At 46.3% G+C, this 22,155-nt stretch overlaps 1 protein-coding gene across 2 annotated transcripts in view; it reads right to left on the minus strand.

Moving 5' to 3' along the window:
* Window positions 1-22,155, minus strand: part of Iqck (IQ motif containing K) — a 138,632-nt gene that overhangs the window by 51,535 nt on the left and 64,942 nt on the right. The window lies entirely within an intron of this gene.

Raw genomic sequence — 22,155 nt, forward strand, 5'->3', positions numbered from 1 at the left:
TGATGCTGACCTACATCACAAACAGAAACACCTGTTTGGCCACCTTTCCAAAGGCTGCATTTGTCCACAGGGCTCTGCTGACAGTACCATGTGGTCTCCTCTGTTGGGCCAGAGACCTTTTTCCTTGACCTTCTTCATGTCGTCCTGAGTGCCATTCACCTTGGCAGAACGCAGCAGCAACAGACCTGTTGGTGGGTCTCTCATTGCCAGGAGACCCTGGAGCACTAGAGAAGGCTTTTGTGAGCTGGGGAGAGCAGGCATCCATTGACGGCTAATCCCACTGACGATTGTCACTGTTAGGAAAGCACTTTAGATGGCAGGAGTTGTGCCATCAGCAAATTCCAGAGTGCAGTGTGGAATCAACATGCAGCGGGTTCCCTTCCCATGGCTTCCCACCACTTTGCTACTCGGTTTTTGAAGTCACTGTGGAGAGTCAGCTTGCTCTTCCGGTGTGCACAAGAATATGACTGATGCTATGGACTTGACTTTGGTGCACAAATAAACCAGAAGCTTCTTGATACGGGTGTCAATTTTTATTTGTTGTGATTTATTTATGTATAGTTATTTATTTTGCCTTGTTAGGGACCAAAGGCAGGACTTTGCACATGCTAGGCCAGTGCTCTATCATTGCCCAGTCTGGCTGTCAACTATTTTAATACCCCTGAGACTTTCAAATTCTTCCAATTCTGTATGACTCTAATGAAAGGCATTGAGAGAACCGTGTCAGTTTATAAAGCCAGCTCTAGGCTGTGGAGATGGTTCTGTGGGTAAAATACTTGCCGTGAAAGCACGAGGACCTGAGTTCAAAGCCTCAGAACCAGGTAAAGCCCGGTGTAATGGTATTTGCTTCCGCCCATGACCTTGGGCTGTATGGTCCAAAGGAGGTGGTTCTTCCTGCCATTGTATATGACCTCTTACAAGGGGCTGTAGAAGGGTCACATGTCCTGCTCCCTGCTCCTGCTTACAGGTGGATTCGCTCCGGTCAGATCAGAGGACGACTTCAGCTGTCTACTCCGTTCTGTAATCGTGAGTGTATTTCCTCAATTTATATCTTAATAAATTCTGTTAGCTGTTTAATAGACTCACATGGATTGATCGCAATAGCCTGGCATGGCCACACCTACCTATAACCCCAGTACTCCTCCAAGACAGGAGTCAGTGACAGCAGAGTCCTGGAAGCTGACATACCAGACCCTGGCACACACAGCAGTGAACAGTAAGAGTTCTGTTTTAAACAGGAAAGCAAGGAGTAACACTGGAGGGTGTGCTCTGACCACTACAGGAGCACTGTGACATCCCCCCACTGCCACCACATGGACAGACGTACACATCATATACACAGACAATGGGAAAGGGACGGGGAAGGAGACTCTAAACCTGACAGTCTGAGACTGAATCTCAGCTCTGCACAGCCTTGAGTAAGTTGCTTAGGCCCTCAGAGCCTCAGTTTCTTAATCTGTAAAATGGAGTTGGTGTCGGGCAGTGGTTGTGCACGCCTTTAATCCCAGCACTCGGGAGGCAGAGGCAAGTGGATCTCTGTGAGTTCAAGGCCAGCCTGGTCTACAGAGAAAGTTCCAGGAAAGGTGCAAAGCTACAGAGAAACCTGTCTTGGAAAAAAAAAATGGAGTTGGCACAAAAGCAACGCCTGAAGTGCTAAAAAAACATGTCTACGGAAGCTCTCTTTGTGTTAACCATTCTTAAAACCAACTAGTAAAGAAAAGAGTGGATTCATCTGATGCTGAATCCTCTAATTGCCTTGAATGCTCCAAACCAAGTGGCTGAGGAGCCAGTGACTCAGTTAAAAGTGTGGTCTTCTCCCCGGGGGTTCACAAAGCGCTGAGCACATACATGATTTTGTAATTTCGTAACTCTGGGCTCTGGCCAGCTTGAACAGAGGTTCTGGGGTTGTGTGGGGGTGGGTGACGGCAGGGGGAGGAAAGCAGAGGTTGCTGGGACTCTGCCCTTCCTAATCTCTCCTTCCCAACTGCTCTTAGCTCACTTGTTTTCCCTGCTTCTTGGCCAAACAGACACTCACATAGCAACAGCTGCCATCACTTATTCCCTCAAGCTTTCCTAATTGCCTCGAAGGAAAGTGCTTCATCCATTACAGTCACTGGGAGGACGCTGGAGAAGTAACAGAATGGAGGGGTCCTTCAATGACGCTCACAAGTGCCAGCCCTGGAGTTGGCATGAGATGTCTCCCAGTAGATTCTTAGGATGTCTTTGCCATGGCTGACATCCCAATGGTTATGGGAACAGACTTTACATTCGAAAGACTAGTTTCCACATGTGGAAGAGAGGGGTGGGGGTTGGGGGGAGATGTTTGCAAAACTCTTTTCCACTACCCACCCAATAAAAGTCCCAGAGCGCATAGCTAGCAAGTTCCACTTTCTCTTTGGAAGGAAGCTTGGAGAGTTCTTTTCAGATCTTTGGCAAAACCAAATCAAAGCAGAGCAAAGTCAGCTGCTTGTTCTAGAAGTTGCTAGTGTTTCCTTTTGTCTCAGGAGCTGTGTGTCTAGTGGCAGGCCCGGTTACTGACATTCACCCACACTGTAGAATGCCTCAGGGTTGTTCAGTCTAGAACTGTCTGCCCTGGAGCAGCATTTTCAACAGTGGGTTTTGGCACATTTGTGAACAACCAGCTTAGCCTGTGGGTGAGAACGACACTTTAAACATGTAATGAGGGAGCAGGGGGATGGCTACACTTGGTAAAGTACCAACAGAGAAAGGATGAGGATCTGCATTTGGACCCCAGCACCCACATGAAGCCAGGTGGCACATGGCTGCACTCCCAGAGCTGGAAGGTGGTGGTGCTGGAGAGAGATGGTTCCCTGAAGTCTTCTGGCCAGCTAGTCTAGATGACTGAGAGACTCTGGGCTCAGTGGGAGACCTTGAATTAAAATATAAGGTGGTTGCTGGAATCAAGGCCTGTACTTTTCTACAGGATAGAGAAGATTCTAGCTGGCTCTTGACATGTATATATTGAATGGTTTAAATGGTCAGCACAGTTAGATGTAATGATCTTTCATTGTAATAAAAATCCTCTGTTTAAAAAAGTAAGATGGACAACAATAGAGGAAGAGGCTCTACATTGACCTCTGGCTCCACAGGCATGCACATGCATGTACATATGCACTCACATACACATGTATATACACACTATACCACATACTGTACACACAAAAAACTCCAATGAATAGAAAATAACACATACACCTTTACTGTTGAGGGTATCTTCATCTCCACGTGTTTAACTTTACAGTCTATGTTATCAGCCACTCAGCATTTATGTGGTACCTTTTCTCAACTCTTTGCTTTCAACCACGTTGGGTTATTTTGTATTTTCTGGACCTCTAGTATGGAGGCAATCCTCTCATGACCCAGTCTGGAAACATGGGACAAGCTGTTCTGTGTACATTTATTATGGTTATTGATGTCTTTAGTTCTCTTGACTGGTTTTATTTTTAATTTTTCATGCTTTTATATAGACCGTTCTTTCCTGATTTCCAGAGCACACAGTGTCTGTATTCCAACTGCTATTTCACATTCTGGTCTTTGTTTTATTTGGTTGGTTGGCTTTGGGTTTGGGGTTGGGTTTTGTTGTTTCTCACAGGGTCTCACTACACAGCCCAGAGAGGCCTCACACTTAATATCCTCCTGCCTCAGTCTCCCAAGTGCTGGGATTACAGGTGTTCAACACTACATTGCTATAAGCCCAGTGTGGTGGCACATACCTGCAATCTGAGTATGTGGAAGGCTCAGGCAGGAGAATTCTAAGTGTGAAGCCAGCCTGGTCACATAGTAAGTTTGAAGCCAACCTGAACAATAGCAAAATCCTGTCTCCCCCCCCCCCCCCCCCAGACAGGGATTTAACTTACTATGTAGACCATGCTTGCCTTGAACTCACATAGACTCACCTGTCTCTTTTCCCAAGAGCTGGGATTAAGGCACCACTACACCCAGCTTTAAAACCCTGCCTTTAAAAAAAGGTGCTGTAATATAATAAATAAATTAAAAATTAAATTTATCATCACAGTCTCCTCCCACATGATGCAGGCCTTTAATTCTACTCTCCATGCTCTTCTGCATCACCCCTCACCCCCCACCCCCCACCCCCGGCCTTTGTTATGCTGCTCTTTCTCAGGGGCTAATGCCTGCTTACATCTTGTTCTACAAGGTTTTCCTGCAGCTCCTTCCTCATGGGCTCATCCCCCTCTACTTAAATTCATCTCTCAGGAGTTCGTTCAGGAGGCGTGTTTGGTAGAGGCATATTTATAGCTCTTGAGTGATGGGTGAGTGGGTACGTAATTCTAGGTTCCATGTTGTTTTCCCCCAAGATCAGCAGACACTCCACTTCACTGTCTAGGGCATTACTATGGCTGATGAGAAGTCTCTAATTGCTCTCTGGCTTTCCCGTTGTAGGGAATCTCTGCTGCGAGACAGAGTTGAGGACTGGGTGCTTCCAGTGTCCCATGGCTGCACACGAAACATTTTGGATGGTCTTGTCTTTACTCAGCTCATTCAGGATTCATGTCCTTTAGTAGACTCTGGAAATGCGGCTTCTCCACTGTTCACTGCCCACTCTGCGATTCCTACTACACTGGAGCATCTCATTTTGTCCTGCCTCAGTTGCTTTTCCTCCTGCTACCCCCCTCTCGGCTTCGTTCTTTCTCCCAGACCCAACTCTCATTAATGGCTCCTCTAGCCGTGTCTATCTGCTGGTTAGAGATGTGATCCATGGATCAGCAACCTCTGTACCAGCAAGAATTTGCAAACTCGCAGGCTGCAGCCTAGCCTGTGAGATTAGCACACCACTGAAGGTGAGCTCAGGAAGCTGAGGTGCTTTAACAGACTCCCGGGGTGATGCTGGTGTGTGCTGAAACTTGAGGGCCACTGCCTGCACAGCCTCCAGCATGCTAGGCCAGCATCCCCCCCACTGAGCCCATTCACTCAGTTACTTTCATCCCTGATGACTGCACTCGGTTCTTCTTCAAATCTGAATTTCCCCCTTTTTTCACACTGACTTGTTCTTCCAGCATGGGCTATATTTTGTTCTAGTAAATCTATATAATCATTGTAAACACACTTACTTCAAACCCTCAAATTGCTGTACTTGAGGCCTGAATGTTCCAACTGGTGCTGGTGCTGACTTCCCTCTTACTTGGTGGTTCATTTGTAAAATTCGAAGTTTGTAACTTTTGAGTGTATTAGTTCCAACTCCAAGCTTATCCACATCTGAAGTCATGTCTTTAACTAGTAAACTTTTTTTTATTGGGATGAATAAAATAGTAAATATTGTTGGTCTTGTGGGCCTTGAAGTCTCTTTCACACCAATTCAATGCTGCCATTATAACATAAAAGCAGCTGCAGACAATATACTAAATGGGTATGGCCATGTTCTAGTAAAATTTTATTTGTTAATACACACACATGCATGCAGATACACACACACACACACACACACACACACACACACACACACACACACAGAGAGAGAGAGAGAGAGAAAGAGAGAGGAGAGAAACTTTACTTGCAGCCAGGCCAGATGGCACAGGCCTATAATCCCAGCTACTATAGAAACTAAGTAAATAAAAAAGGTAAAAAACGACCATTGGGGGCTGTAGGTCAAAGGTGGAGTACTTGCCTTGCATGCACGAGGCCATAGGTTCAATCTCAAGTGCTGCAAAAAACTTTATTTAATAAAGAATAAAACCCAAAGAACAAGACTGGGAGTGGTGGTGCACACCTTTTATCCCAGCACTCGGAATGCAGAGGCGGGGTGAATTTCTGAGTTCGAGGCCAGTATGGTCTACAGAGAGAATTCTAGGATGGCCAGGGCTAGTTACCCAGAAAAACCTTGTCTCAAAAAACAAAACAAAACAAAAACAAAAACAAACAAACAAACAAAATCCCAAGTCATAGACAGTGGACTGGACATAGTCCTTCGAGTACAGTTTGCCAACCTCTGCCTTGACCCCTGTGTGGGCATTAAAACTCCAGCCCCAGCTTCCCACACTGCCTCTTCCAGCTCTTTCTAACTAATAATTTGAAACATTTTTCTAAGCTCAGTAAATGACACTGGTATCACTTGGGTTCTGTAGAAACAGAGCCCCCCTTGAGGGTACGAATGCATGCCAGTGGGGTAGAACAAGACCTGAAGAACTGTAAGTGATCCCAATGAGCTCAAGTCGGGGCCACCCTGCTTCCCTGGAAGAGAATGCAAGGAATGAACTTAATGTTACAAACCCTGCGCTGACATCTGTACAGCCTGGCTGTTTCAGTTCCTACATGAATACCATGCTGATTATTGCAAATCCTTCCAATGTGAGTCAAGGGAGACTTCTCGGGCTGTTAGCCTGTGGTCAAGGAAGGCAGGATCTGGGTGACTCACCAACACCAGCTGCCTTTCCTGAGGCAGTCAGTCACTGCAATACCCGGATCTGAGAAGGCCTTCTCCCAGGAAGCCACACCTATTTTTCTACTGAAGTCCCTCTCAAGGGGAACTGCAGGACATGGCACATACTTGAAAGAAATGGAATTTCCCCCACATCTCCGTGATGACAGTTCAGATAAAGTTCATCCAACTTCTTTTGATAAACTAAGTGGCCAGATGATTAGCAATGAATCTGATGCAAAGGCATTTAAGGTATTTGATGGACTTCTCAGTCATCTACAGAGTAAATTACACCACAGTGTGCTGTGCCAAGGACCCAATCACTCACCACACGCTGAGCTTTTCCCTCTAGTTAGCGCTTAGTTAACAGTTGTGGAGCATGTCTAACAAGGGACCTGTGAGCACTGTTTTAGGAGCTATCTACATGCCTACTATTAATTCTCAGAAGAAATCTATGAGGTATGCAGTATTGCCACTCCTTTTTCAAAGAGAAAACTGAGCCTCAGACAGGCAAATAATGCCTCTAATTTAGTCTGTATTGTAGCCCTTGAGCTCAAGCAGCAACAATAAAAAACTATCAATGCTGAGTGTTGCCATTCTATTCCTGATATAAGCAACGGCTTAAGAGTTGTCCTAATGCAAGGTCAAGTTTGAAAGCCAGTGCCTCCTCTGTTGGGGCTCTCAAAGGGGTGTTCTTCAGACTGCCAGTGTTCCTGGTTCCTGAGAACCTGTTTTGAAATGCAAGTTCCCAGGACCTGCCCAGCCCTCCTGAGTCTGGGGGATGGGCCCTGCCGTCTGTGAAAAGTTCTGGTGCAGGCTAAAGATGGAGAACCCCTGCATAGCTGGGGCCTGGTGATGTGGGTCGATAGCCCTAGCACTCAGGAAGATGAGGGCAAGTGTGGGTTTGTGGGTTTGAGGACAGCCTGGGCTACATAACGTGACACTGTCTCAAAATAAGTAAATAAATATAGAGCTGGGGATACAGCCTGGGGGGTAGAGCACCTTGCCTGGCATGCCTGAGGCTCTGGGGTCCATCCCCTAGTACTGGGGACAAGAGAGAGGAAAAAGAAGGAAAGCTCCTGCACTGTTACCCTTGGTGAGTCACCTGGGTTCGTATCTAAAAAACAAACAATAATAACAAAAAACATTGTCATTCTTATCATTAAATGATGGACTCGGGAGCTGGACATACTACTCAGTTGGTTGAGTTCTTGCTTAGCACAAAGCTCTGGTTCCTGGGTTTGATCTCCAGCTCCAAATAAAACAGATTTGGTGTCGTATTATAATCCAGACTAAAGGTAGAGGCAGGAGGGTCACGAAGTTCAAGGCCATCTTTGGCTGCATGAGCCCCACCCCCACATACATATGGTAGTCTATCCCCTACCTTTGAATCCATGCAACCTCATGGCTTGCTCTGACCAACAGAAGGAAACGGAAGTGCTGCTGTGTAAATTTAAAAAATAAATCACAATCTATGCTATTCACCCAAAGAAACTCAACCACAGCAGTGAAACTCACCTGTAAAACTTTTACCTTTAAAAGAAAAGTGCTCCTGAGAGGCAGAGAAGGTCAGCTTACCAGGGTGCCAAGCAGAATGCCGGGCACTTGACTTTCTGGTCTCTCCTTGCCAAGCTGCCCAGAGCAGACCCATCACAAGTCCCCACTAGTGTATTCTCTGCTGTCACCATACAACTTTTTGACATTGGAGCACGACATTGAGGTTTGTAAATGTGATGGACTTCATTCACAGCTATCTGGATAGACATGGCCCTTAGGCTGCAAGCTAGGCATGCTTGAAAGCTGAAAGGTCTTTATCGTTTGCTTGTTGTTTGTTTAGAGACAAGTTTCTCACTGTGTGGTAGCCCAGGCTAGACTCTTATCTCCTGATACTCTTTCCTCAGACTCTTGAGTGTTCAAATCTTGAGACATGTTTCTCATGTAGTCCAGGCTGGCCTTGATTGAACTCAATATGTAGCCAAGGGTGGCCTTAAATTTCTGATCTTCCTGCCCTCCACCTCCCAAGTGTTGGCATTACAGATATATGCCACCATGGCCTTGTTTTATCTGGTTCTGGAGACTGAACCTGGGACATCATGCATGCCAGGCAAGCATTCTACCAACTGGGCTACACCCCGCCCCCCCCCCCCCCCCACCCCCCCCCCCCGCCCTTGAAGAAATTCTCGATAACTTTGAACAAAGGGTATTTTCATGTTACACTCTGCCTTGTAGATGATCTGGCTAGTCTTGGCCTTATGTGGTTTTTGTTGTTGTTGAATACCTAAGAATTCAAAATTCTACGTGCTTTTGTTTGTTTGTTTACTCTCCGTCTCAACACTACGAACTAGAATTCAGTATTATTGTTAGCCACATGTTGCAGATGACAAAGCAAGGCTCCCAAGAAGTTCAATGCTAAACCAAGGAACATGGCAATGGAGGTAGATGGCACTAGGGTTCTGAAGCCCAAATATCTACACCACCCCTCTGCACTGATGATGTAGGTGATGGAGTTTTCCTGTCCCGCAGCCACTTTCAAATAATCACTCAGAGGCTTAATATTAATCACAAATGCTCAGCCAATAGCTCAGGCTTGTTACTACCTAACTCTTATATTTAAGAAATTATATATTTCTTATCTATGCTTTGCCATGTAGCTCATGGCTTGTTATCTCATTTTCTACATGTCCTGCTTCCTCGGCGGCTGGCTGGGTGTCTCCAAACTCCACTCTTCCTCCCAGTATTCTCTCTGTGTCAGGCTATCTCCCCCAATCTCTTCTTGCAATCAGTTTTTTCTTTTTATTTTCTTCTTTTTTTTTTTTTGAGTCAGAGTTTCTCTGTGTAATAGACCTGGCTGACCTGGAACTGACTGTGTAGACCAGGCTGGCCTCAAACTCACAGAGATCCACCTGCCTCTGCCTCCTGAGTGCTGGGATTAAAGGTATGTGCCACCACTGCCTGGCAATCAGTTTTTTTTATTAACAATGAGAGTAATACATATTCACAGTGTATGGGAAGGATTATTCCACAGCATTTCTCCCTTTTTGTTTAATTAAAAAGGAAGGTTTTAACCTTTACACAGTAAAACTATATATAACAAAACAGTTATTAAGAATTACAATTATAACATCTAGTCCATTTGCACTTGGAAAAATCAGAGAAAAGACTCCATTATCCATTCTGTTTTGGTGAATCCAAAGTGTTGTATCTAATTCACCTTCTCTCCTAACTTGTATTACCAACCCAAAAGATTTGACACTCGAAATAGTTTAATAAGACACTGATTGGCCAGTAGCCAGGCAGGAATTATAGGCGGGATATCCAAACTAGGAGTATGAAGGGAAGAAGGGCGCAGTCAGGAGTGGCCAGTCAGATACGGGGGGGGGGGGGGGGGGGGGGCAGGAGATGAATGTACCATGCTAATAAAAGGTACCGCCATGTGGCAGAGCATAAATAAGGAATATGGGTTAACTTAAAATGTAAGAGTTAGTAATAAGCTTGAGCTATTGGCTGAGCATTTATAATCAATATTAAGTCTCTGAGTGATTATTTGAAGAGCAGCTGTGGGACAGGAAAACTCTGCCTACTTGAAGACAACACCAACCCACTGCACTGATGACAACACCAACCCACTGCACTGATGACAATACCACCCACTGCATTAATGACAATGCCACCCACTGCATTGATGACACCACCCCACTGCACTGATGACAAGGACCAACCCACTGCACTGATGACAACACCACCCACTGCACTCATGACAACACCACCCACTGCACTGATGACAACACCACCCACTGCACTCATGACAACACCACCCACTGCACTGATGACAACACCACCCACTGCACTCATGACAAACATCAACCCACTGCACTCGTGACACCACCACCCACTGCACTGATTGACAACACCAACCCACTGCACTCATGACAACACCAACCCACTCACTCATGACACCAGCACCCACTGCACTCATGACAACACCAACCCACTGCACTGATGACAACACCACCCACTGCATTAATGACAACACCAACCCACTGCACTCATGGCAAGATGGAAAGGAGTTGCTCACATCCTGAAAAGCTGACAAGCATTTGGGGTGCATATACCTGAAAACATTCTTGTTACTGTATTTAAATAACTACAGGAATGAATGAGGGAAGAGGGAGGAGGGGCCTGGCCTGGGATCTGATCCCCAGAGCAGCCCAAGGTCCCTATTTATAGTACTGTGGCCTATTTCAGCCTGCTAAGTGGCCAGGACATTGCCCCAAGAAGGAGGCTTGAATGGGGACCATGGCAACTGGGTGCCTTCTTTCTGGGGCACCAGAGTCCTGCTGGGCACAGGCAGAAGTTTCTATCCTGAGCAAAAAGATGGTTTAAAAAAAAAACAGATTTTCTCAAGCAAGAAAAAAAAAATCAACAGGAACCAAGTACTTAAGGAACACCCACCCACTGCACTGATGCACCAAGAAATATGCAGGAATATATTCTTATAGGAGTGAATGTATGGGTCACAGCTTTCAACAAAGCCACATCCTCACTGCTAGCAGGGGTAGGGGGTGCACTGAGAGATAGAGGTGAAAGGTGGGGGACCACAGGATACAGCTTGTTGGTTCCATTTTTCAGGAAAGGAAAACTGACTAACTTAAATAGTGATAGTTATAGGGCTAGCACGCCAAAATGCAACCCTCTTTACCCAGGCTGCTCCCTCTGGGTTAGGAAACGGCTTTTTGTGCTGGGGATGATTAATGCTTTCCTCTAAGGTTTGGGAAGCAAGGAAAGCAGGTCCACAAGGCCAAGACCAGCTCAACTGCACAGTGAGCATAGTCTCAACCAACAAAGCTACATAGATGGTGGGAGGGGCTCCCTAAAGAGCTGAACGAAGCTAATGGTCACTGGATCATATGGGGGTGGGGAGTGGGGAAGAGAAAGTAGAAGGCACCTAGTTGGGAAGATAAAACAAATCAACAGGAGTGCGGGGGGCAAGAGGGTGATGGGGTGAGTGAGCAAAATACTTTATGTACATGTATCAAAGTGTCATGATGAAACCCATTAATATACAGAACAATAAGTATGTGACAGAAAATCACAGAGGTCACTTTGACCCAGGAGGTCTGGAGTGGTGCCCGAGGCCCTGCCTTCCAACTAGCCCCAGGGGAAGATGTCATCGGCAGTGGACTACAAGTTGAACAGCAAGGTTTGCAAACATCACCACGTGGCTTCTCCTTTTCTCCCATGGAAATAATAGTGTGCACCATTAGGCTATTTTTTTTTTAGTTTTTTTTTGAGATAGGATTTCCCTGTGTAGCCCTGGATGACCTAGAACTCACTCTGTAGACCAGGCTGGCCTCGAATTCAAGAGATCCACCTGCCTTTGCCTCCTGAGCGCTGGGGTTAAAGGTGTATGCCACCACTGCTCAGCTTCCAGATTATGTTATAAAAGATATTCCTGTGGGGCTCTAAGGGTCACACATACCTTCTATGGTACATTATGGGAAAGGTCTCTGCAGAAGTGTGAATCCTAGTGGGTGTGGGCTGGGGAGCAGGCTCAGTTGGTAAGAACCTGAGTTCCATTCCTAAAACCCATATAGACAGTGGGCACAGTGCCAAGTACTTACCTCCCCCAGTGCTGGAGAGGCAGAGGCAAGAGGATCTCTGGGCTTGCAGGGAAGCCAGCCCAGCGTACATAGCAAGTTCCAGGGCAGTGAGAAATTGTGTCTCAAAATACACAGTGGACGAGGCCTGGGAAATATCACTTGGGAAATGGGCCTCTGCATGGATGTGCACCATGTGCACCTTACATATACAAACCCTAGGGACCAGGGATTTGGGGGAGCCACCACATCTGGAGGCTACCAGTCTCCTCAAGAAGTCAGTGAGGTCATGTGACTCCTCTACCCACATTCCAGCAGCCTACTGAAAGCTGGTTCCAGGGGCCCAGTCTTTGAATGATTCTTCTCCTCTTCTACCACTCATCCCCAGCCCACTCCCATTACCTACACTGACCTTCAAATACATCTATCACCTTCCACCTCTTTATGCCTCAACACTTGCTCTGGCCATGAGATGCACCTAGGCCTTGAGACCCATGGTATTTTAGTCAAAGTTATTGTTACTGCAATGAAACACCATAACCAAAGCAAGTTGGGGGCGGGGGGCAAAGGATTGATTTGGCTTACACTTCCATATCCCTGCTCAGCATCGAAGGAAGTCAGGACAGGAACTCAAGCAGTGCTGGGAACCTGGAGTCAGGAGCTGATGCAGAGGCCATGGAGGGGTGCTGCTTACTGGCTTGCTCCTCGTGGCTTGCTCAGTCTGCTTTCTTATAGAACCCAGGGTCACCAGCTCAGGGATGGCACCACCACAATGGGCTGGGTCCTCCCACATCAATCAATCACTAACTAAGAAAATGCCTGCGGGCAGTGGTGGCACACGCCTTTAATCCCAGCACTCAGGAGGCAGAGGCAGGCGGATCTCTGTGAGTTCGAGGCCAGCCTGGTCTACAAAGTGAGTTCCAGGAAAGGTGCAAAGCTACACAGAGAAACCCTGTCTCAAAAAAAAAAAAAAAAAAAAGATAAGAAAATGCCCTACAGCTAGATATTATGGAGGCATTTTCTCAGCTGAGGCTCCCTCCTTTCAGATGATTATAGTTTGTGTCAAGTTGACCTAAAACCAGCTGACACACGTGGTGTGGGTTTTGCTCACCCCTCTGAGAGCTTCCAAACTCTGCTATGAAAAGCACATGCCCCTGATGACCTGCTGAGGCTCTAGAATGAAACTGAATAGAACACATCACATAATCTCCAGAGCCCAGTCCAGATGCGCTGCAATCTGTCTGATCACCATGTGTGTGAAAAGAGACTCATATTGTAGGCCACTGGCTTTGGGGTGAATTATTAAGTGGTATCATTTTGACAATACCTGATGAACTTTTTTCTTTTCTTTTTTTTTTTTTGTCAGGATGCTAGGGATGAGACTCAGGGCCTCGAATATAGCAAGCATGCGCACTATCACTGAGCATCACCCCAAGCATCTCTGTTTCTTACGTGTGTGTGTTCACACATAAGTATGTGCATCTGTATGTGGAGGTGAGAGGATCACCTCCTAGGTTTGTTATCATTTTGATTTTTGGTTTTCTTTGAGACAGAGTCTCTCACTGGCTTGGAACTCAATCAAGCAGGCTACGGAAGTTGACCAGAGAGCCCATCCATCTGTCACCACCTTCTGAGTGCTGGGATTACAAGAGGGGTCTCACCACACACACCCAGCACTTTTTCCAGGAGGTTTACAGCTTGAACTCCTCATGCCTGCACAGCAAGCACTTTGCCAACTAAGCTACTGCCCCAGCACCCTTCTCCCCTTTCAGAGACAGGCGGTAATGTGTCTTAGGCTGGCCTGGAACTCCTGGAGTAGCTGAGGATGACCTTCAAAGTGCTAGGATTAGTGGTATGGCCCCAACTCATAGCAAGCCCCTTGCCTCACTCTCCCAAGTGCTAGGATACTTGAACCACACAAGGTTCATTTCTTCACTGTCACCTACGTGTTTGTTTGTACTGACTGGCAGCCTATTGTAGGAATGTAAGCAGGGACTTTGCCTTATTTCCCAAAGCATGTGCAGTGTCTGAAGCAGAGCTATCTGCCTACTAAGGAGGACTATTAGTGAATGAACTGTCTAAACTCTTCTGCTATACCAGCTTCAATTAGCTGGAATCAGATGCAGAGTAAATAACTTCAAAGCAATTATACAATAAAAAACAATTGTCTTCTAAAGGTATTCTAGGCAGCACACAGTCAATTGGCCAGATAAGTGTGACTCACACAAAGCTGTTTCCTACCACCCGAGTCAGCTGCCATCTGCCCTCACCTGGGCCCCTGCATGAGAACGGAAGTGCTGCTTTTTGTGATGTGGGTTCACCTAGTTGTGCTTCTGTCCCCAGAGGAAAGAAGAGGGAGAGAGGTCTAAAAACCAACACAAAGGGAGGAAACACACCAGGCCCTCCCTAAAGCAGCTGCACCAGGGACGCCCTCTCTGGAAGGGAAGGAAGCTCCAGAAAGCCCAAGAGCCAACCGGAAATATAAAGAAGCCGGGCAATCAAGAGAAGGAGGGGAGCTGCAATGTGACTCAGCAGGCAGAGCACGTGCCTAGAATGCATAAGACCATGGGTTCAAGTCCCAGCACCAGTATAAACTGGGTGTGCAATCAAGGGGTGGAGGCAGGAGGATCAAGAGTTCCAGGCCAAGGGGACTGGATTGATGGCTCAGTAGTTAAGAGCACTGGCTGCTCTTCCAGAGGACCTGAGTTCAGTTCCCAGCACCTACATGGTAGCTCACAACTGTCTGTAACTCCAGTTCCAGGGGATCTGACACCTTCACACCAATTCACATAAAATAAAGTTAAATTATTCAAAGAAAGAAAGAAAGAAAGAAGAAAGAAAGGAAGGAAGGAAGAAAGAAATATGAGATTTTGTTTATACTCTTAGGGCTTTTTATGAAAAAAAAAAAAAAAGTGTTCTGGGCCAGCCTGTACTGCCTAGGAAAAGCCAGATTCAATCACCAACAAAACCCAGAGTCAGAATAGATGTGTGCTGATGTGGAAAGGTACTTCTGGACTGAACGAAGAGGCAGGCTGCAAAATGTTTGAGCACATACTTAGGAATGCTTGGTACATTGCGAAAGCGTGCATGCGTGCGTGCGTGAGTGCGTGCGTGTGTTCACATGTGGGGCGGGGAACAAAGGGCATGTACATGCCACAGCCCACATGAGAAGGCAAAAGGACAACTTTGGAGACTGGTTCTCTCCTTCCACCGTAGGTTACAGGGATCGATCAAAGGTTTGCACAACAAGTGCTTTTAACCACTGAGCTCTCTCACTGGTTCAGGAAAGGAAATGCATCTTTTACTTATATACAGCAGAATGATATATATGGAAGTTCACATAAACAAAGAAAATACACAGAAAAGACACATAGCTAACTCTGAGAAGAGGGTTTCTTGTCCAGGAATGGTGATGTTCACATTTTGCTCTATTTATTGTGTGTGTGCATTCAAATACGTGCATGTGGAGACCAGAAGTCAGCATCCATCTCCCTCCATCACTCTCTACGATACTTTTGGAGACAGTTCTCACTGAACCTGGAGCTCATCAATTTGGCCAGGCTGGCCGGTGAGCTCCAGGAATCCTTCTGTTCCCCAGCCCTAGCTTTGGGACTATAGGGATGTATGCTTTACTGTTCAGTGCCCAGCTCTTTACATGGGTGCCAGGGATCTGAACTCAGGTCCCTGTGCTCGAATGGTGGGCACTTCACCTACCAAGCCCCTTCCTTGCTTATCCAGACTCAAGGACAGCCACAAGCAGCTCTGTGAGTCAGCCGAGCCTCCCTCCTCCTGCCAGGAGGAGGTGTTTCAATTCAGAGGGATTAATTCCACCACCACCAATGACCAAGAATGCTACTCTTGATAATCTCATTCCATCCTAGGGTTTCCCCACGTCATCGAGAGCTCTCCGTAGCCCCCAGCTCCACTCTTGACAAGGCTCTCCATGCAGCTTTGTCACATGGGAGAGCCAATAAATGAAGCCACATGCCAGTGAATGCATGAGGCTGCCATCTGAGTGAGGGGGAAGAAAGGCCACCCTGGGGACTGCCGACGCCAAAGTGAGCATCCTGTGTCTGCACCCACCGTCAGTCTCCACACTGCCGAGAAGTTTCAGGATTTTCTTTCACTTGTTCGGTGAGGCACATAGGCAGACTTAACTTGGAAGTATTTTCTACATGCTTTAAAATGTTCAAAACATAAACTTCAGACACCCATGGTGGCATGTCTGTAATCCCAGCACTTAGGAGGCTAACCAGGAAGACTGCACAAGTGTGAGGCCAGCTTGGACTACAGAGCGAGATTCTGTCTCAAAAACAAACAAGCAAACAAATAAACAACCAGAAACAAGGGACTGGTGAGATGGCTCAGTAGGTAGAGACACCTGCCACCAAGCCTGATGAGCCAAGTGTGATCACTGGGACCTACATGGTGGCCAGAGAGAATCAATTCCCACAAGTTGTCCTCTGACCTGCCCATGATCACCATGACATTCACAGTGTGTGCCCATACGTATATACACATGCACACACTCATGAAAGCATAAAAAAAAAGTAAGTTTTTAATCTAAAAGATAAAAATAAAGGCAAGGGCTGGGGCTGCAGCTCCATTAGTAGAGTGTGCCTACCATGTAGAAAGCCCTGGGCTCCGTCCCCAGTACTGTCAAAGTGGAGGTGGTAACACATGTCTATAATCCCTACATTCAGGAGGTAGAGGACAGAAGAGCACGAATTCACAGTCATTCTCGGCTACATAGAGACTTCAAGGCCAACTTGAGCTACAAAGACCCAGACTAAAGATAAATTAGTAAATAAATAAAAAACCTAAAACCCCATCCATACCGCTGTCCATAGTGCTGACAGAGTAGCTTTACTATGCCAGACAACTTCTCTGCCCAAGGGGTGACATTCTCCCCACCCTGCAGTGCTGGGGACTGAACCCTGCTGCTAAGCTAGGGATACTGGGCTACATCCCCAGGTCCTCAACAACAACCAAGTCTGAGCCTAGAGTCAGGTGTGGTGGTCCATGCCAGTGATCCCAGCACTCAGGTACATGCGGAGTGGTGCCTTATTAAGGAAAATAGAACCAACAACCACAATAACAGTATAGCTGATGCTATCATGGCTACCTATAAAAATTCAAATACATTATTTCAACAACTATGTATGAGACAGCCTAAAGAAAGGTTTCTGTGGATGAGTCTGGTGGTGGAGAAAGTGTGTGGTAGCCAGAGGCACTGAAAACACACTTAGAAGTCTGAAAAAGGCAAGTGGATCCACTGAGGAGAAATCCATCCTAGGAATTCAATTTTACCAGCAAGCTGGGGCCAAAATTGCTCTTCAAATCAGAAAGGACACAGCCAGCCACTAAGGCTTCAGAGAGGTGGCCACACACCAGCCAAGGGGGACTGGTTGTAATCTGATGCAAGCAATCCTGCCCCCAACCCCCCGTGTTTAACATTCCTTTTGCACAATCCCATGTCTGACTTGGGATGGCAGGGTCTGTGCACCTGCTAGCAGATATCAGTGTCAGAAGGAGATTCCATCTTCCCTGCAGGACACACGCACAAACCTGGAGCTGATGTCTGGGGTCCAGTCTGCAGGGGCGGGGGGGGTTGTCATCTCAACCTTCTTCAGTTTCTCAAATTGCAAGGCTTGCTGAGGAGCTGGGTCACACATACCTTTGATAAAATGAATCCTCTCTCTCTCTCTCTCTCTCTCTCTCTCTCTCTCTCTCTCTCTCTCTCTCTCTCACACACACACACACACACACACACACACACACACACACACACACACACAGAGAGAGAGAGAGAGAGAGAGAGAGAGAGAGAGAGAGAGAGAGTAAATACATTACCCCCCTCTCCCTAATTTCAACGTAGCCTCTTCCCATGTGCCATCTCTGGGAGATTAATGGGGGCAGCTGTTAAGGTCAAGGATCTTGGTGCATGAGCGACTCCCCCCAGGAGCTCATGTTTAAGTGCCTGTGTAAATCACAGAGGAGGGCTCATAAAATGGAACAAACTCGTTTGTTATTCATTCTTGAAGATGATTTAAGGATTCAGTTACTCATTTATAAAATTCTAAGAGTGCACAATGTCAATAGAGATAGGCTGGAGTCAGCAGCAAATGAGCCCAACAGTCAAAGAGTCAAACAGATGCCTGTTGACTACCATGTTAAACAGGTGACAAGAAATGACAAGAAAGCAAGCAGAGTAGGTGTGATGAGAGGGTTCTGCCTTAGAAGAGGGGGCCAGGAAGACCCTGGAGAAGAGCCTCTGTGAGGAGAGAGAGAGCAATGACTGGTGAGTGGCAGGTGGAAAGAATCAACAAGCACAAAGGCCCTGAGACAGGAGCCTGCCTGACATCACAGAGGAATGCAAGGAGGCCACACAGCTTGTTTAAAAGTCGCCTTCTTAAGGAAACTAGAACTGATAACCACAAGAGCACAATGCTCTATGCCCAGCAGGACCACATTCCTCCTGTGGACTGACCTTCTTCCCATTTAACCTTCAGAGGCTCCAGTGAGTTTTGGAAGAAGGAAAAGCTGTCAGGCCTAGCAGCCCAGCCAGCTGCCCTACTCAGAGCCAACTTGCTCTTCCTGCTGTTCAGACGGGGCTGCGCTTTCCATGGGTGACGGGGAGGAAGTGGCAATGCTCTCCCTGGCATTCTCAGCTGTGTCTCCATCGCTGCTCAGCCTACAGCCTCAACACCCTTGCTGTGGTCAACATCAGATCCCTACCTGCCAGGCTAGGGCGGGTCTTTTCCAAACAGAAAGGCCTGGTTTGGGGTGGGGACAGGTTAAATAAATCAAGTGGAAATGGCTCGAGCGCCCATTGCCTGTGACTTAAAGTCCTCAGAATGCCCTGTCTTTTAGGCAGCCAGAGGGTCCTAGGTCTGAGATCAAAATGTTCACAGGACTTGAGGCCTGGTATTCTTTATATATATATAAATATATACGCACATATTTATATATAATATTACATACATTAATATATATTAATTTTATTTTTCATTTATGTTTGTGTGGGGGGGGGGTTTCTGTGCATGTGGGTGCCCTTGGAGGACAGAAAAGGGTGTTAGATTCCCTGGAGCTGAGTTATAGGCCACTGTGAGAGGCCTGACGTGGACACTGGAAACTGAACTTAGGCCCTCTGCAAGATAGCAAGTGCTCTTAACCACTGAGCTATCTGTCCAACCCCTGTCTGTAGTATTATTTTGAATTATTATTATTTGTGGTACTGGACTAGACATGCTCTGTGTTTATTACTTTTGGTCTCTGAATATTACTGTATTGATTATTATTTCATGATTACTCCATCATTGAGTAATATCTGTGCACACACCTTACTAAATCTAAATTCTACACAGCTTCAGGAAGAAAATCCACAGACTCTGGACCAAAGGGTCACTTCTAGATCACACACAGATGCCTCTCCCCTACCTCAGCTGGTCTCCAGCTATTGAGGGAAGGGAGGGCCATAAACCTAGAGATAGGAGCTGCCAAGGCCAGTGGGGTTAAGTAAAGAATGGTAGAACAAACAGTCAGTCAACCCCAATGCCCAAGCTTCTCAAAGCTTCAGAGGTGGGCAATCTGTGGGCCTGAATGACAGCCTCTGAGAGCTGTGCAATACACAACCTACACACGGAGCAAGGGCTCACTCTTCCTATTTATTTCCTTCAGCATGATGTCCTTAGAACTCCACTGACCCCAGGCACGCTTCAGGCTCCCTCCCCATCTCTGCCTTCCTCCCTCCACTGAGCCATCAAAACTTGGGGGAATACACTGCTGGTGAGCACCCGGGCATGTCTCATGGTGAGACTCTGGCCTCTCTGGAGTAATTTAGCAATGAGAAGTGGTGGTGAAGGATGCTTAGTCCTTAAGCTATGAACGCCACCCACCACCAGCAATTAACCTTACAGACAAAATCAGTCAGTGTGAGCAAGGACATTCTGCTTAAATTGCAGCTTACAAAGCAGACTAAAATAAATGTTGGACTGCTCATGGGTCAACAGATTATAATTCAAGTTATCCACAGAAATAAAACATTGGTGCATATCACAGAACCATCAACATTCGTGGGGTAGATCTTTGCTGACAAGGCAAGTTATTCCCAATCTGTCAGGAAGAGGAGAGCATGGGCCCAGTGCAGTATCTTAAAACAAAGTAAAATTTCCCATATGAATAAGAAAATTCTAAGAGGCTAAATACCAATCAGTGATCTGCATTGTTTATTTTTTCCATAATTGGTATGTATTATAAACACTTGCCACCAAGCCTGATGAATTCAGTTCCACCCCCAGAACCCACATGGTGAAAGAAAAGAATTAACTCCCAAACACTGTCCTCTAACCATCATACAGACGCGGTGGCACAGATGTGCACATGCACACTCATACATACACATTCACACTTGCAATAAATAAGTAAATGAATGTAAAGAATGTTTTTTAAAAGTAGATAGTGTGGCTGGGGCACATGACTTAGTGGGTAGAATGCTTGCCTAGCATTCATGAAGCCTTAACTTTGGTCTCCAGCATCATACAAAACCAGCTGGATCTTATAGTGACATTTTCTCAACTGAGGGTCCTCCTTTCAGATATCCCTAGCTTGTGTCAAGCTAATATAAAACTAGCCAGCACAGACAGGAAGGGCTTATTTTGGCTTGTGGTTTAAAGGTGTAGTCCATCATGTTATGGAAGTTATGGTGGCAAGGCCTTGAGGCAGCTGGTGACATTGGATTCACAGTCAGGAAACAGACAGATGAATTTGCTCTCTCCTTTTTATTCAGCCCAAGACCCCAGCCCATGGGTTGGTGCTGTGCACATTCAGGGTTGGTCTTCCCACCCCAACTAAGCCTGTGGAAACACTGTCCCACGTGTACAAGAGGTGTCTCCTAGGTTACTTGAGATCCTATCACATCCACAGAGAAGACTCACCATCACCAAAAGGTTCCTGTAATTCATGAACATGGAGAGCAGGCTGGTGACGGCTGGGGGCTGGGAGGGGACAAGGGAATAAGGAGTTGGTGCTTGATGTGAAAAGCATCAGCTGAGAAAGATGAAAAGCTCTGGAGATGGAGGTGCCGGTGATGCACGAGCTACACTGTGGATGTACTTAATGCTGACTAAAAATAAGAAGACGTTGAATCTGAGCAGTGCCACTGATGCCTCCCCTCAGCTGTGGGAGGGGGCACTGCCCCCTGGACCAGGCACTGTACACTCACCTGGAAGCTTGCTAATGTTGCTTTTCAATCACCGGATAGTTTAGAGGCTGCATACAATTTAGCACAGAGACACGTGGCACTCCAATACGTCTTTGGCCATCCATCTTTTAAAGTATATCTTTGCTGAAGGGCTTCATGACAGCGTGGATCAGGAACTCTTTAGAAGCTCACCTTTGACCTACACATTCTATTTCTAGAATTTCTCCTATGTTAAGTGGCCAGAAAAAGTTGCAAACCCGGCTGCCCACAGCTGTTAACAACACTGACTGTAATCATGGAGATCTTGAAATAATCTCAACCTCTCAAATAGGAAAATTGTTTGAAAAACCAGTCACAACAGAAAAGGTGATTTTCTCCATGTGACATGTCTGCAGCATTCCATGTGTTGAGGTTTCGAGTGTATTGAGTTTGACCCCAAGATGCTGGTAATGACTGTGTCGTCAGTGACTCAGAAGTTTGTTTGCTTTATCTGAATTTTCTTGCTCTTTTCGAAAACAACGTGTATTCCTCTCTGTTTACATGAAATAGTACCTTTTGGGTTTTGTTTGTATGTTTGTTTTTTTTTGTTTTTTGTTTTTGTTTGTTGTTTTGAGGTAGAATCTCTCTTTACAGCCCAAGGTGGTCTTGCTTGAACTTGTGGTCCTCATGGCTCTGCCTCCAAAGTGCTGGGATTATGGGTGTGCACCACCATGTCTGACTTGCAATACTATTTTTAGGCAACACAGGCCAGTCAAACCCAACTTTAGAAAGTTGGAAGGTATTTGTGTGTGCGCACATGAGTGTGTGAGTAGGCCTGAGTTTGAAGTCAGGGGTCTCCTAATGACTATCTTTATTTCTTGAAGCAGGTTTCTCACTGACACTGAATCTCATCCTGTAAGCTATACTGGGTAGCCAATGAGCTTCTGAGATCTGCCTGCCTCCACCCTAACCACAGTTAGGAT

The sequence above is a fragment of the Peromyscus californicus genome, unplaced genomic scaffold (assembly GCF_007827085.1).
Source record: "Peromyscus californicus insignis strain IS unplaced genomic scaffold, ASM782708v3 Scaffold_4__1_contigs__length_199733344, whole genome shotgun sequence".
Classification (NCBI taxonomy): domain Eukaryota; kingdom Metazoa; phylum Chordata; class Mammalia; order Rodentia; family Cricetidae; genus Peromyscus; species Peromyscus californicus.